This window comes from Brachyhypopomus gauderio, chromosome 17 (genome assembly GCF_052324685.1).
Source record: "Brachyhypopomus gauderio isolate BG-103 chromosome 17, BGAUD_0.2, whole genome shotgun sequence".
Classification (NCBI taxonomy): domain Eukaryota; kingdom Metazoa; phylum Chordata; class Actinopteri; order Gymnotiformes; family Hypopomidae; genus Brachyhypopomus; species Brachyhypopomus gauderio.
In genome coordinates, this window is record NC_135227.1 from 7,184,145 (window position 1) to 7,198,842 (window position 14,698).

Here is a 14,698-nt window from a genome sequence, read left to right on the forward strand (position 1 = left end):
TGCATGTATACACACACACACACACACACACACACCTGGCAAGAAAGGTTGCAAAACAAAATGACCTTTTTAAATTGCAAAGATTGATCGTCCCAAATTTTGTACATCATGCTAAGATGCTCAGGAAGGGGATTTGGAAACATTAAAGTGTCATGACAGCATTTTAATTTCATCATACATGAATGAAAAAAGCCAGCGTGGACCCCATATTAATTATTAGTGCATGTCATCGCTCTGTTAGCACAGGTGATGAGCCTTCATGACAGCACATGGTTTATTGGTTTTAGCGTTCTGAAGCTCCACTTCCATAACGACAGCAGCAGTGCCATTAGGACACTGTTACGCGCGCGGTGTGTTGCCCTGTGACACAAACAGGCCATGTGAAGGCATCCTAGGGTCGGCATGAAGAACAGCCTGTGAGTCATATACAGATGGACAGAGAGAGAGAGAGAGAGAGAGAGAGAGAGAGAGAGAGAGAGAGAGAGAGAAAGAGAGAGATAAAGGCAGAGAGAGGGAGACCCGCATAGACAGGAAGGCAGAGCTGTCACTCCGTATCAGCCTGAGACAGACACGCTCAGGCTGACAGGTGTGGCCCGCCAGTCACGCAAGCACTGCTGGGCAAAGTGGAGCAGCAGGACAGCCTGTAGCCTGACTGACAGCACCAGCCAGCCAACGGCAGCCACACCAACGGCCCAGGGGGCGGGACCACTGCTGCTCCTGCCATGGCCGTGTCACAGCACGAGCAGTCAGCCATATAACGCATATGCAAAGAAGAGATGGGCACCACAAACCCGTGTTCAAGAATTTACCATAAAACCTTTCATCATTATGTCCAGTGGTGAGAATAACAAACAAAATACTGCAGGTTAAGGGCAGCATTTATATGATAGTGTAAGTAGTATTAATCTTCTTTTCTTCTTTCCTACATTTATAGGTTAGTTAGTATAATTTGTTGTAATTAAATAATAAAATTAAAGTAATTAAAATTGAGTTTTATTCTTCTGCTCCTGTACCACATGACACTTGGAATATAAGAGACAGCAGTTACAGTAATCACAACTATGCATTGTGAGTGCTGGGAAAATCCTTTATTGCCTTTACATTTTCACTGCTAGGAGGGTGACGGCAGCCTGTTCAGTACTGGCCAGGGCTGGGGCGGGATTGGCGATGGCAGGGGCGTGATTGGCCAGGGCTGGGGCGGGATTGGCGATGGCAGGGGCGTGATTGGCCAGGGCTTGGGCGGCATTGGCCAGGGCTGAGGTGGGATTGGACAGGCCAGTACGGGACTGGCCAGGCTAGCCTGCACAGTCTGAGCCACTCAGGCAGCTGGAGCTGGGACGGATGGACCCTGCGGGGCAGTGGGGCACGCTCAGTGGGCACGTCTGACTGGAGCGCCCTTCACGCTTAGAATGAGCCCCTCAGCCGGACGGGGTGGGGCCATAGGGACCCAGAGCCGAGAGGCGGGGGGAGACGACAGTGAGACTACAGAGTGAGACAGGGCTCCAGCAAGCACTGCACCAGCCTTTAGCAAAAGGGGGAAAAGAGTAATGAAGGGACGGAGAGGTATTGTTTGATGACCTTTTGCACTAACCTCTACAAGGGAATGCTACTGGAGACAGCAGAGTAAAAGATTTATTCAGAACATCTGCTCACTGTAGGGCACAACTCTGAAATACAAATGTTTAATGGGTTGTGAACCTGCTATGCTTTCCATTAGCTCACAGCGTTTGAGACGGTAATCGAGCAGGTCCGTGCCGACAACGCCAGTCAGGACCTGGTGCTCATCTGCCAGAAGCTGAACCCCCCCCACACCAGTGTGAAGTCCATCCCCTGGTATACACCACGCCTTCCCACTCTCAGAGCCAGACGGCTGCTTCCGCAAACATGAGCCAAACCATAACGAGCTTATAAATGCTAACATTATTTATAATGTCAAACTATACAGAAGGGAGATCACGTATCTCCTCTCTGCACAGAATGGTGCTTTCTTGGCCCAGAATTCTACGAAACGCTGCCATTGCCATAACTATTCATTCTCCAAACTCTCTTAGCTGCCTATTTACATATATGTCTCTACCATCTCAGCCATAAACTTCATCACTTAGGGTGCGGTTTCTCCGCGCGTCGGCCAGGCTGCGGAATGATTAGCCTGTTACGCAAGACGGAAACGAGCTCGCCACGCTTTGCTGTGCCGAGCTATTTTGGAACCGCACATAGCAGAAAACGCTGGGCAGCGCTGCAAAACTAGGTCAGAAAGGAGCCTCTCCTGTCACTGATTTCATACAGCGCACATATGGAGCCGTAGACAAGAGCACCAACCCACCTACAGCAAAACAAAACCCTTTAACAACATAAAAATAGAAACCATACAAAAAATATTACTGTTATTATTGTTGTTGTTGTTGTTGTTATTATGTAGCAGTAGTAGTAGGAAAGCTCTCAAGTCACTTTCTATGTGGGCCTTCCCTGCCTGGTTCAGGCTAGACGTCTTTGGGAGGCCCGCAGGACAAAACAATGGGCCTTGGTTGCAGCGCGGAAGGGTGGAGCACGACGGGGATGGAGGACAGAGGTAACTCCTGTAAGTAGGGCAATTCCACCCTGCACCTGGGGAGGGTCTCACACACCTCCCGCCGAACCTGCTGACGAGGCACCCCTGGGGCCTTCTCCAGTCGCTCCGCCCCATCCACCTCCGTCTGCGGTGCGCTTATTGTGCCGTCGGCCGCTGACGCCCACGCCAGAGCCGCAGGAGATCCTCCTCTGTCGGCCGTCGGCTCCAGGCAGGTGACGGTGATGACGACGAAGGCCCAGGGAAAGTGTGGTGGCGGGAGGGCGGGTAGGTGCGGATGTCATGGCCGTGTTCTGCAGTACCTGCCCGCGGTCGGGCCAGCGGTAACGAGAGCCCACTCGGCGGCGGAGGGCAGAGCTGTAGCCCTGGCCGCCCTTGAGAGGAAGTGATAAACTGATTCATTAGCCGCCCTCACGACAGTGCACCTGCTTACTCGTTTCTGTCTGGACACTTCGGGTCATGTAGGGCAGCTGAGAACACCAGCACAACCCAGCGCCCCCTGCCCACACACACCACACAAACCACACACCAAACACACATACACACACAACACACACACCACACATATACTCACTCACTTACACACACTACACATACCACATACACCACCCACACCATACACACATACATACCGCACACACCACACACACATGCATACTACACACACTCTCACTCACACACACACACTCACTCACACACACCACACACTACACACACCACATACACCACCCACACCATACACACATACATACTGCACACACCACACACACACATGCATACCACACACACTCTCACTCTCTCACACACACACACACACACACACACACACACACACACACACACACACATACCAAACTGTTTAAGTAAGTGAATTCCTTTACTCGTATGGCCATTGCAAGGATACCTTGCTGTTCAAGAAGTATGCACAAACGGCACACAAAGAGACGTCAAACTTCATGCTGAATCCAAACGTCAACTTTCCAAAAGTAAGCTCACATAGAGGACCTTTCCAAAAAAGACTTTCTGAGACTTTGACACCATGAATGACGTTTATCTTAGCCACAGAACAAGACTCTCTGATAGAGGTTACCCTGCAAAGTGGTGAGGACAGCCAATGAATCACTTTAACAAATGTCAAAAAGCAGCGGTGGAGCCATTCTAACAGGCAAATGAAAAGAGTTGAAACAAATCAATACATAAAAGTAATCACGTTGTACCTAGGCAGGTATTCTTCTTGCAACAAAAAAAGTTTTGACATGATGAAAGGAGATGCAATCAGCAGTAAGTGCGCTCCAATTGGTGCCTGAAATATCTCCACATTTCGCACATTTCATTTGGCTGAATGGTGAGAATATTGCAGCTTCACCTTGGTCATACAAAGGCCCAAATTCTAGCAGGAGCAGTTATGTTATTGATCTAGGCCTGCATGATGTCTCCACACCATGAACACATTATTACAATGAAAGTACTTTTGCAATAACATCTGCAGTTACTGAAAAACTGCCACCTTTATGTCAGGGTCGGTGAGATCTACCATGACGGACATTCTGGGCATCCAACAGAGCATTTGGCCTCTACAACTGACCTGTCGATATCTAACTTATTACAGTATATGCCTAACATCTAAAACCACGAGAGGTGGGAACAGAACCAGACCGTAATTGCTCGGGTCAAATCTGTGTCTGTGAGTGGATCTTCCTTACATTAAACACCGATGCTTCATAAAAGCAGCTTCGCTGTTTGCATCTGTCCACCATCTCCTGCCTGGTCTGTGCACAAAAGCAGAGGCTAAAGGCACAAGGTCTGTCTGGCGGCCTCAGTCGTGCGCCCTCCCACACCACCCACCGGGGCCACATGCATCCCCACCAGTGGGACGTGCCATTATCAATTATCCATTAGACAGTGTAATATTCGGCCAATATTGCAGTCGTGTGACTGGGGGATTTTACAGTGATCAGAACCGACAAATTTGATTTAAAGAGCAGGCATAAATAAGAGGTGGGTGCCCTCACCGATATGCCTGATGAATAATGGATGTGTGTTTTGTAATCATTTTCCAATATCATAGCGCTTCTTCTCAGCTCTGCTAAGGAAGGATTATTTTTGTCTTTCCATTTTATCACCCCCTTCATCACCCCCCCCCCCCCCCCCCCAACCCCACCAACCTCGTGCTTTACCTCATGACACAGCGACACATACCACGAAATGTCATCGGCACCTGAAAAACGTGAACGGCACCTGAACCTGAGGCTACCTGCACCTGAAGGCACCTGAAGACTCCACGATGTCTTCGAGGGCGTGGGCGGAAGGGGAGGAGGATGTCCGGGACTAAAATAACAAAGGAAGGTGAGGGACACCTCCGTCACGTGGTGTCAGATGAGCAGTTGCGTCTGAGCTGAGTGATGTCAGCAGCCGTGCACGGGGCAGGGCTGATGTGCTCGTGATTCGCTATTAAATGAGAGTCACGTGACACTCCTGTAGGCTCCAAAAACAGACCTCGTGGTGAAGACATGGAGACCATGAATCTTCCTGGAGTATAAAATCAAAGTGGGTATGATGTAAACAAGCTAGGCCATCCGTACACAAATCCATTGTAATCCCCCCCCCCCCCATGGTACAGTGGGGATGCCGTGAGTGAATAGTGAGTCCGGTGCGGTACTCTGATGACGGGTCAGCCCAAGCCCACCACGCCAGCTCCTCACTCGGCCAAAGAACGTATGACCGATGGAAACCTGTCCGTCCACCGACGTGGCGTGATTTGTGATGGCAGCAGTGGTCAGTGTGCACGCGCCGGGAGATGGATGTCTGCAGAGCCTTGTTATGGCACAAGGTGAGGGCGGGCATTAATCACCCTCCTCACCACAATTCCCATTACATCCCCGCACCCCAGTCCAGATTGATTTTTAATTGGCCCTGCCGCACGGGTATACATCATGTTTTCCCGGCCTGGGTCGACTCCGCCGGCGGGGACGAACGCGTGCAGGCGGGGCTTACGGCAGAACCCCGCGCGTGAAGCACGATCTCGCCGGCTCCCCCGGTCCGCACACACACCCGCCTGATAAGCATCGGCAGCAGAGCAGGAGCGAGCCGCTCTCTCGCCCCTGGAACGGTAAATATTGACACGCCGTTGTTTGATTTGGGGGATTTCCAGACCGAGGGCTTATCTATTCATTACATTAGATCATTTTCTTCACCACGTCAGTTCATAAATCGTTCATACACCCCTGTGACCCTCTGTCTAAATACTTTGGATGAGAGTTTTGAAGAGATCCAGTTTCTAGTTTCCGGATATTTCCCATATATGCATTTAAAGAAGCATAACTAGTCATCCAGAGAGCTTGGTGTTTGACTCGAAGCACCCACCCAGTTCTTATGGCTGTACTTGACTGGTCAGCCAAGCCAGGTTCTCCCACACACCTCAGTCTCAGTGGACCATGTGTTTCCAAGCACAAGACCACGAACCCTTGAACCCTTGATCCACAAACCTCCAGGAGCTCCGTGTGTGGGATGTTTTAAAAACATATTCAAAGTCAATCCTGAAAAAGGACAAAATAAACACCCAGATGAGAGAATGCAAAACCTTCCCAGCCGTCATGTAATGGCCGTCTACAACCTTCAATTAGAACTACAAATTGTCGTGCACCTAAACCGACAAGCTTTCATCACAGAGACTGGAGAAGATAGCAGCCTAGTCCCTCCTTATTTATTATGATAGCCCAGGTGTTTCTGCCTAAGACTCACTGAGTGTGTTATGAGAGCTGTCAACAAGAGCTCTATGAGTGTTATCTCAGGCAGGAGGGCTTTTCCGGAACTCAGGACCCAGTGACTGAGGGCTATCCCTACATAATTTAATCACATTGCTGTGTGTCTCCGGCATGCCGTGCCGTCCAGAGGCGCCCGTGCTCAACAAGCACTCATGATAAGCCTGTTATTTTGGTCTGAGGCAGCCCAATGGCTCAGCCTAGTTTCCATCCTCTCTCTGTCTGTTTCTCCCTTCTCTCTCTCTCTCTCTCTCTCTCTCTCCCTCTCACCCCTATTTCTCTCTCTCCCTCCCTCCCTCCATCTCACCCCCTATCTCTCTCTCTCTCTTTCTTCCTCTCACCCCTATCTCTCTCTCTCTCTCTCTCTCTCTCTCTCACCCCTATCTCTCCCTCCCTCCCTCCCTCCCTCCATCTCACCCCCTACTCTCTCTCTCTCTCTCTCTCTCTCTCTCTCTCTCTCTCTCTCTCTCCCTCTCCATCTCCCTCAAGTATGTGTGTATTTATATGTAAATTATCAGATAAGACTGTCAGATGCTATCTTCTTGCTCTTATTAACAACTGAACCTGACTTTTCAAAACAATTTAGAAAAAGGCTAAATTCCTTTCGTTTCTATAATGACTGATACCCAAAATATTGTAAAGTAATACAAACAAACAATGAGATACAGGACAAGGAAATGATGCTGTAGAGATCATCCCCGTAGTCTCTGACTGATCAGTAAATTGATCAATTCACTGATCAATCACCCCTGAATGTATTGATTGAGATCTGGTATTCCATGAAGAAATAATCACTAATGAATCCTTAAAGTGCTGCAATAGATTTGCAATCATTCCCCCAAAATGCTCTCCAATTGCTAATTATATAATTTTATGGTGAGGTAATTTTACCATAAATACAACTGAAAATGCGTCAAATTTGTGCTGCAGCATTTCAACGATTCCCTTAGGAGGAATATAGTATATCAGGTGTGTCAAAAGCGATGACAGTAATGAATGAAACTTATAGAGGAGCATATATCTAACCACTGTTCCTAATTCAGTTATCTCTCAAAGAAAGGTAATGCAGTCATGATGCAATTAGCCAGAATAACTGTTAATTAAACCATCTGTCTTAAATGATTGCAGACATGTTGATAGGATCTTCTTCTACCGAGCAGCAAAGTTTCTGACAGAGAGTAGAAGAGATTCTCTACCATGGAATCTGTCTTCCCAGCTACACAGCTGTATCACAACACACACACACACACACATACACACTTGTGTGTAACTTCCCCAAATGTGACCCAGAAATGGCTCGTTCGAAAGGGACCAGACCTCTGAATGTGAGACTACAGACTCATATACAAACTTTGAACTGCTACCGTTTCCTCCGCACGAGCGTAAACATCCGTCCGCCCGCACATTTCCAGGAGGAACCGCATCAAACTGCTCACGTCTGCTCCTCGCCACACACACCCGCCTCCTGCTCCCCACGCACCGCACGGGCCGCCAGATCCCTCCCTTCTCCCCCCGCTGCCTCGGGACGTTTGGGGCTGGTTGAACTTTGGCGCTGCCGCCCAGGCTCGGTGCGGCGGAGTGGGTCGGCCTCTCTCCCGCCTGCCACCGGGATCTCACAGCTGCGGCTGGATGGGCCATTAGCACTCACTAAAGTGCACTTTGTGCCACGGCCAGAACACAGAGCTCCACTCTACATCCTGCAGATTGAGTTACAGATACGGGAGAGCACAGGCTGACCAGCTCCGAGCCCCACACACCACGGACACTCCTCAGAGTTCACGCAGGTTCCTCCCGACACCGCACACGGTGTAGCGTGGCGACGACAAACTCGCGTTACGTACATTAAGTGACGCACAACTTTTTCATGATGATTCATCGGTCACCGATCATACAACGATCCCAATTAATCGAACTCTACCTATTCGATCCGACAATTATGAAATTTGCAGTGAAACGAGGAAAGTATAATTACTTCTTTTCTTTGAGTTTAAAGAAGACCACTAAAAGGTATGCTTATAAATACTTTAACATAGTCTCTTATCCAGAGATAATCAAAATGAAGTTTCCAAAAACTGGGAATCAGCTTAAAAAAAGACCCTGTTTTTATTGTTCTCTGGTTTATATGAAAAAGGAAACATATAAACACAACCATTGTATGCAGATTCTCATATGCAGATTCTCATCTTTCCAAAGGCCAGTGTTTACTTCCCAAACTACACTGCTCAGCCTCTGTGCTCCCAAAAGTTCCTACACTGAGCACAGACATGTTTGGCAACTCCCATAACAATAGAGGAGCAACTCCAACCCTAACCCAAACTCCAACCCTAACCCAAACCCCAATCCCAACCCCAACCCTAACCCAAACCCAAACCCCAACCCCAATCTGCCCCCTTTACACTGCAGGTACTGGCACGTCCCACACACAGGACCAGGCATCATGGTGCTGTGCTAAGCTACGGTACAAACACCTCAAACCCTGCAGAAGCTTCTAGAAACAACGCAGAATGACATGACCCGCAAGCCTTTCCAGCCAAGTTGACTCCTTACCACAGCCCACTACAGGGGGAGTAACTCGCATAGGAAACAAAGTTGAGCCAATGTGAGCCACACTCACCTTTCAAAAACTAAACACAGCTGCAAAGTACAGACAGCATCACCATCAGTCCATGCTTGCAGCTTATAAAAACCACAAGCTGAAGAATCCTTAAAAACATCTCAGCAGACCTGTCAGCAGGAGTTATCTGCTCAAACCTATATCTCCTCTTCTCCCACTCCAACATAAACCTATGCGCATGAATATCTAATCATGCCCATTATATAATAGTCAGAAGAGAACGCATGCGAGACAAATCAAAGTATTTAGGAACGGAGGGGACCCACCGGACTTGAAACGCTGTCGTCATTCAAACTTTTCTCCTTTTAAATCGTTCCTGATTTTCTCGCTCTCTTCTCGTTCGTCAACAGTCGTCCCTTCTCGCGCCAGCCAGCTCTCGCGCTCGCTCCCTTGTTCACGGCGCACGCTGGAAAGTTCTTTTCTCCTCCTGTATGCAAATCATTTTTTGAGGAGTTGAAAGGCGACGAGCGTGCGTGGAGCGAGGAGGGGGAGTCGGAGAGAGACGGAGGCAGAGGAGAGGGGATGGAGAGAGAGAATGGTGGAAGGCAGGCGACCAATGGGCCTGGAGCTGGGTGGAGGAGAGAGAGGTGGGGGGTGGGGGGGGGTGGGAGGGGGGGTGTATGGGGGGGGGTGGGAGGAAAAAATGGAATCGGGGCAGCACCAATGAGGCGGAGCGAGAGAAGGCGGGGACGGGGCCGCCACAGCAGTGAAGACAACACAGAGGAGAGCAGCAGACAGAGGGAGGAAGCCAGAGAGAGAGAGAGAGAGAGAGAGAGGGAGGGAGGGAGGGAGAGAGAGAGGGAGGGAGAGGCAGGCAATGCGTGAGTCACAGCGGTTGTCTCGCTGAAGCGGCGAGTGTGTGCAGAGGCAGAAGGAGCTGAGCTTCCCCTCACCATCACGCGTCTCCCAGCGGCGCCTCCGACTGCAGCCTCCACCAGCGCACGCGCCACCCAGACAAAGGAGGAGCGGCCAAACAGAGCCTGAAGATGAACACCAAACCTCCTGCCACCTCGCAACTCGCACGCCTGTGTGTGTGTGTGTTTGTGGATGTGTGAGGGTGAGTGTATGTGTGAAAGACAGAGCTGAGAGGTGGGGGAGAGAGAGGGAGATGGGGGGAGGAGGTAGGATATGTGTGCTTTCCCTTCCGTCTGTCCTAGACTAAAATTGGTCTCTCTCTCTCTCTCTTCGTCTCTTTCTCTCTCACTCGCTCTGTGTGTGTGTGTGTTTGTGTGAGACAGAGAGAGAGAGAGAGAGAACTGCAGACTGTCTGCTCCTGCCATCAGTACCTCTCATAGGCCCTGTGGTCCCTGGAGCAGATCTGTGTGTGTTTATAAGCGTGCATGTCTGTGTGTGTGTGTGTGTGTGTGTGTGTGTGTCTGCATTGCTGTATTTAACCCAGTATTACGCTGTCTCAAACACTCATCCCTAGCCCGCACGACCGAGCAGAACCGCAGTCCTGTAGGTTCTGAGCTCAGAACCGCTCACAGCCCACGGAGCCCAGGACAGGGGCAGCACACTCCGCCTGCTGCTGTTAATTAATGTCCTCGCTCACACAGGGCTTTGAACTCCGGCAGAGTAGCAGCACTGTGAAGTGGCAAGATAACTGGCTTAGGAACCAGCCAATCTGCTCTGCCAGGCAATTTCCCGTGCTAGAGAGGGCTGATGTGTCCCCGCCTAGACAAAGGAGATACCGTGCCTTCCCCACACACCAGGCTTGGCTAGCAAGACTCTGTCTTCACACTGCCCGGCTGGTTTATGCTTAACCTCACACTTTTGCAGGTGAAACAATGCAGATGTAGAGGTCTGATAATGAAGAGCAGTTCAGACTTCATGAGGAATAACTAGGCAAAGCCCTAATTTATCTCTAATGGTTTCTTTAAATGGAGGACCCCATGAGACTAATTACACATCACCTATCCAGGCTGATATGTTTCAAAACAATGCAATTTCCCATTAGTGATTTCCAATATATTAATTATAGGTCAGCTAATATTACGCTTCTTGACATTTCAATGCGTAATGCCAACTACCACAAAAATAGTTCATTCTCAGCAACAAAGAATGTTGCATGTAAGGGGAGGGTTCAAGCCTGGTTTTGGTGCACAACTGAATTTTATATCTAGCTGATGTAAAATGAAATCTTTGAAAGAAAATAAACATTATTGGCTATAATATTTTCGTTTGATTCGGACTGCGCATTCTTAATGAGTTTATTTATCCCCACAGTCATTTGCGGTAAAGGGTTGGGACTTTGAATTGAAAGCGCGGGAAAACTCGACAAGATAGCGATACTTGGCAGAGGCTCGTGGACTGGACAGCTCCTGGTGCTGAAAGCCAGTGACTGTCGAGGCGTGATAGGATAACCGTCAGGAAGCACTGGGTATACCAACGTGATGATGTAAAGAGGTAAGGATTAAAGGAGACAGCAGTAACGGGGGGAAATGAAACCATGCGAATGCCGTTCCTGCGAGGTAAAGTAGCTGCATAAATCCTACCACGGGCAAAAGAAATGCTGGAATGTTAGATGCTAAACAGTAGATCAGTGTGCTGGATAGATGAATGGGTTACTCTCCCGCACATTTTAGGTACAGTGTGTAATAATACAGAGCTTAAAGAACTTTAGGAATTAGGTCACGTTTCATTGTTGATCATGTACATATATGTATACACATCTATAGACAATTCTATACTGTACAAAATAGTGAATTTCCATAGACAACTATGTGTGATAAATGCATGTAGTTTTATACAAAATAACTGCCATCAGAGTTTGGTTGTACAATAATCATATTCATTTGTCTTGGTACTAGACTGTAAATGTATATATGTATACACACACACGTACGCATGCACACACACACACACATACACACACACACACACACACACACACACACACACACACAAATGCACATTTGCACACACACAAGCACACACACACATGCACACACAGTGCTTTCCATGAATATGTATACCGTTGAGAAGAACGGGCTGTAAAATATATATTTTTATTGCTTATCCTTTGATATTTTAAATATCACAAATTTAACTGTAGTGAACTGATTTTTAGGCCTTAAAGTTTACTTGAACAATCAGGAACATACAACTGGTCAGCCATGACTTCCTGTTTCACTGTGGTACAAATATGAGGTGACACACAGTCCAAATGACCTTAGTTATACCTTACAAAGACCAGAGAATACATCATTGGTGTGCGACAAATGTTTGTTTAGTTACACAAATCAGGACATTAAAATAGGAAAACAGTTGAAAATGTCCATTTCCAATATCAGTTCAATTATCAAGATGTTTATATCAACTGGAGATGTTAGGAATCTCCCAGGAAGATGACAAATGTCTCTGTTGACCCCAAACACAGAGAAATTGACTTATTGAGTGTCAACAGAAAGAATCACAAAGAATCTCAGAGGATCACAGCTGTTGAACTGCAGACTTTAGCTAATGTTTTGGCATTAGAACATCTCCCAAACTTTAATCAGACACCACCTAAACAACCACAGGTAGATTTGGAGGATTGCTAAAAAAGGTGTCTGTTGTCAAAGACCAGCAACCACAAATGCCTAAAGTTACCCAGATGTTACTAGAACATTTGGTCAGTCAATGCTCTGTGGTCAGGAGAGAACAAAGTAGAACGTTTTGGCACCTCAGGTGGATTTTGTGTAGACACAGATAGACATATAGAAAGGTAGAAAAGTACATCACAGGTCCTCTGAAGTATGCTTATTATAACATATTAAATCAGTGGGGCTCTTACAAAGGCCCTGGACCAGATGTCCAGATGCATGTGAGTACCTACAGATAGTAAAACACAATCTGACGATGGCAGACAGGAAGCTTCAAATGGGCTGTGATTGGATCTTCCAGCAGGACAATGATACAAAATACGGCATAGTGTTGTTGGTTGAGAGTTACTATGATTTAAATTAGAAATTCAGAATAATACATCTGTATTAAAATCCAATAATTACATTCTTATTAGCAAGAAAAACAGACCACCTTGGGAATTTCACCCAAGGAATTTCAACACCTCCAATTAAGAGGTCTCACAAGTTTATGTACCAGGAGACACGGGCATATATTAAAGATAACAGAAGGAAAACTGAGGAATGCAGGAATAAAAAGAAATAACACAACTTTATTATAACATACCAAATCAGTCGACAAACTGGAATAAAACAAATAAAACAAACAACTCCAGGGAATTGGCTAACAGTGGTGCTGGGTCTTACCCTGGGGGAGGCCAACCTTCCAGTGCTCATCTAAAATCACCATCAAGCATGCACACACAATAGGGAACTCTATATATCAGCTCTAACTCTATACCAAGCTCAGCCACTTCAGATGCGGAGAGAGGGAAATCACACCACCTCGAGGAAAAACACCTCCCCCCCCAGAGCTCTCAGCACCTACTGAGTCAAAGACAAAAAGCCAAATATATAAAACGGCAAATCAAATATACTGAAGAACAGAGAGGCGCACCAAAAACTAACCACAGTGACAGAAAAGTCACAAACAGAGTCTCAGCTCACAGGAGCTCAACACTATCAGTGCTGGAACCAGACACATTCCCCTGTTGAAAAATATGCTGTAAATGAGATAGTTATAGCCAGAGTGGAAATCACACTGAAACAAAAACAAAATTTCAAAAAGTAAAAACATCAACAACTGTCCTGGAAGCCATGGGAACACCATGGTCTCACACGGCTTCCTGGCAGAGCTGAACTTGCCCTCTGATTGGTTAAAAGAGTTATTTCATGTTGAGGAGGCCCACACCAATGTATCCATACTGAGATGCACATTTCACATAGATGAACAGTACCAGAATAGTATAACTTAGTCACCATGTGGCATACCATGACACTCTTTACTGCAACAATCAGTACATGGTAGCCATGACCCAATGAGAGTTCTCCAATGCTGATAACCACTACTTTGGTTAACTGCGACAACAGAACAGTCAGCATGAATATATCTGCTTTGACGACGGCTATATTGCATGGTGCTCTCAACACGCAGTGCTGCTAGTGAAACAGGGAGGGAGGCTCCTAAGGAGGCAACAGTCAAACGGCTCTCCCCAGGGTTCTTCCCACAACACCACGCCCCTTCATTAACACTGTAGTCCAGCAGCCAATCAGAGATACACCCGGAACTGAAAGGAGGAACCTACCCAGAGAAATGTAACCCTTAATCTGCCACAAGAGCACACCTCAAAGGCAGCGCACAAATTGTTCACTGATTACAGAATAAAAGGTTTTAGCCATGACCACACTGACACTGACTGACTCTGACTTAAACACCCATAGAAAGCCTGGGTGAGGGGCTGAAGGGACCGTCCTCAAACATGGAGCTAAGAAGAGGAAGGTGCTGGAGGGAGTGTGTGTGATGGGTGGAGATGAAGGGAGTGTGTGTGATGGGTGGAGATGAAGGGAGTGTGTGATGGGTGGAGCTGTAGAGGGTGTGTGTGATGGGTGGAGATGAAGGGAGTGTGTGTGATGGGTGGAGATGAAGGGAGTGTGTGTGATGGGTGGAGCTGTAGAGGGTGTGTGTGATGGGTGGAGATGGAGTGAGTGTGTGTGATGGGTGGGGCTGTAGTGAGTGTGTGTGATGGGTGGAGCTGTAGAGGGTGTGTGTGATGGGTGGAGTTGTAGAGAGTGTGTGTGATGGGTGGAGCTGTAGAGACTGTGTGTGATGGGTGGAGCTGTAGAGAGTGTGTGTGATGGGTGGGGCTGTAGAGAG

At 47.7% G+C, this 14,698-nt stretch overlaps 1 protein-coding gene across 7 annotated transcripts in view; it reads right to left on the reverse strand.

Moving 5' to 3' along the window:
* The window catches only part of myt1lb (myelin transcription factor 1-like, b), an 81,851-nt gene extending 71,773 nt beyond the window's left edge, over positions 1–10,078 (reverse strand). For 6 of the 7 annotated variants that reach the window (XM_076979007.1, XM_076979006.1, XM_076979005.1 and 3 more), the window contains exons 1-2: positions 9,835–10,078; positions 9,208–9,509 (exon numbers count right to left, since the gene is read on the reverse strand). The gene's annotated coding sequence lies outside the window, so the exon portion shown is untranslated. The remainder of the gene's footprint in view (positions 1–9,207; positions 9,510–9,834) is intronic. The other variant, XM_076979002.1, reaches the window with a different exon arrangement.
* Between the last annotated feature and the right edge of the window lie 4,620 nt (positions 10,079–14,698).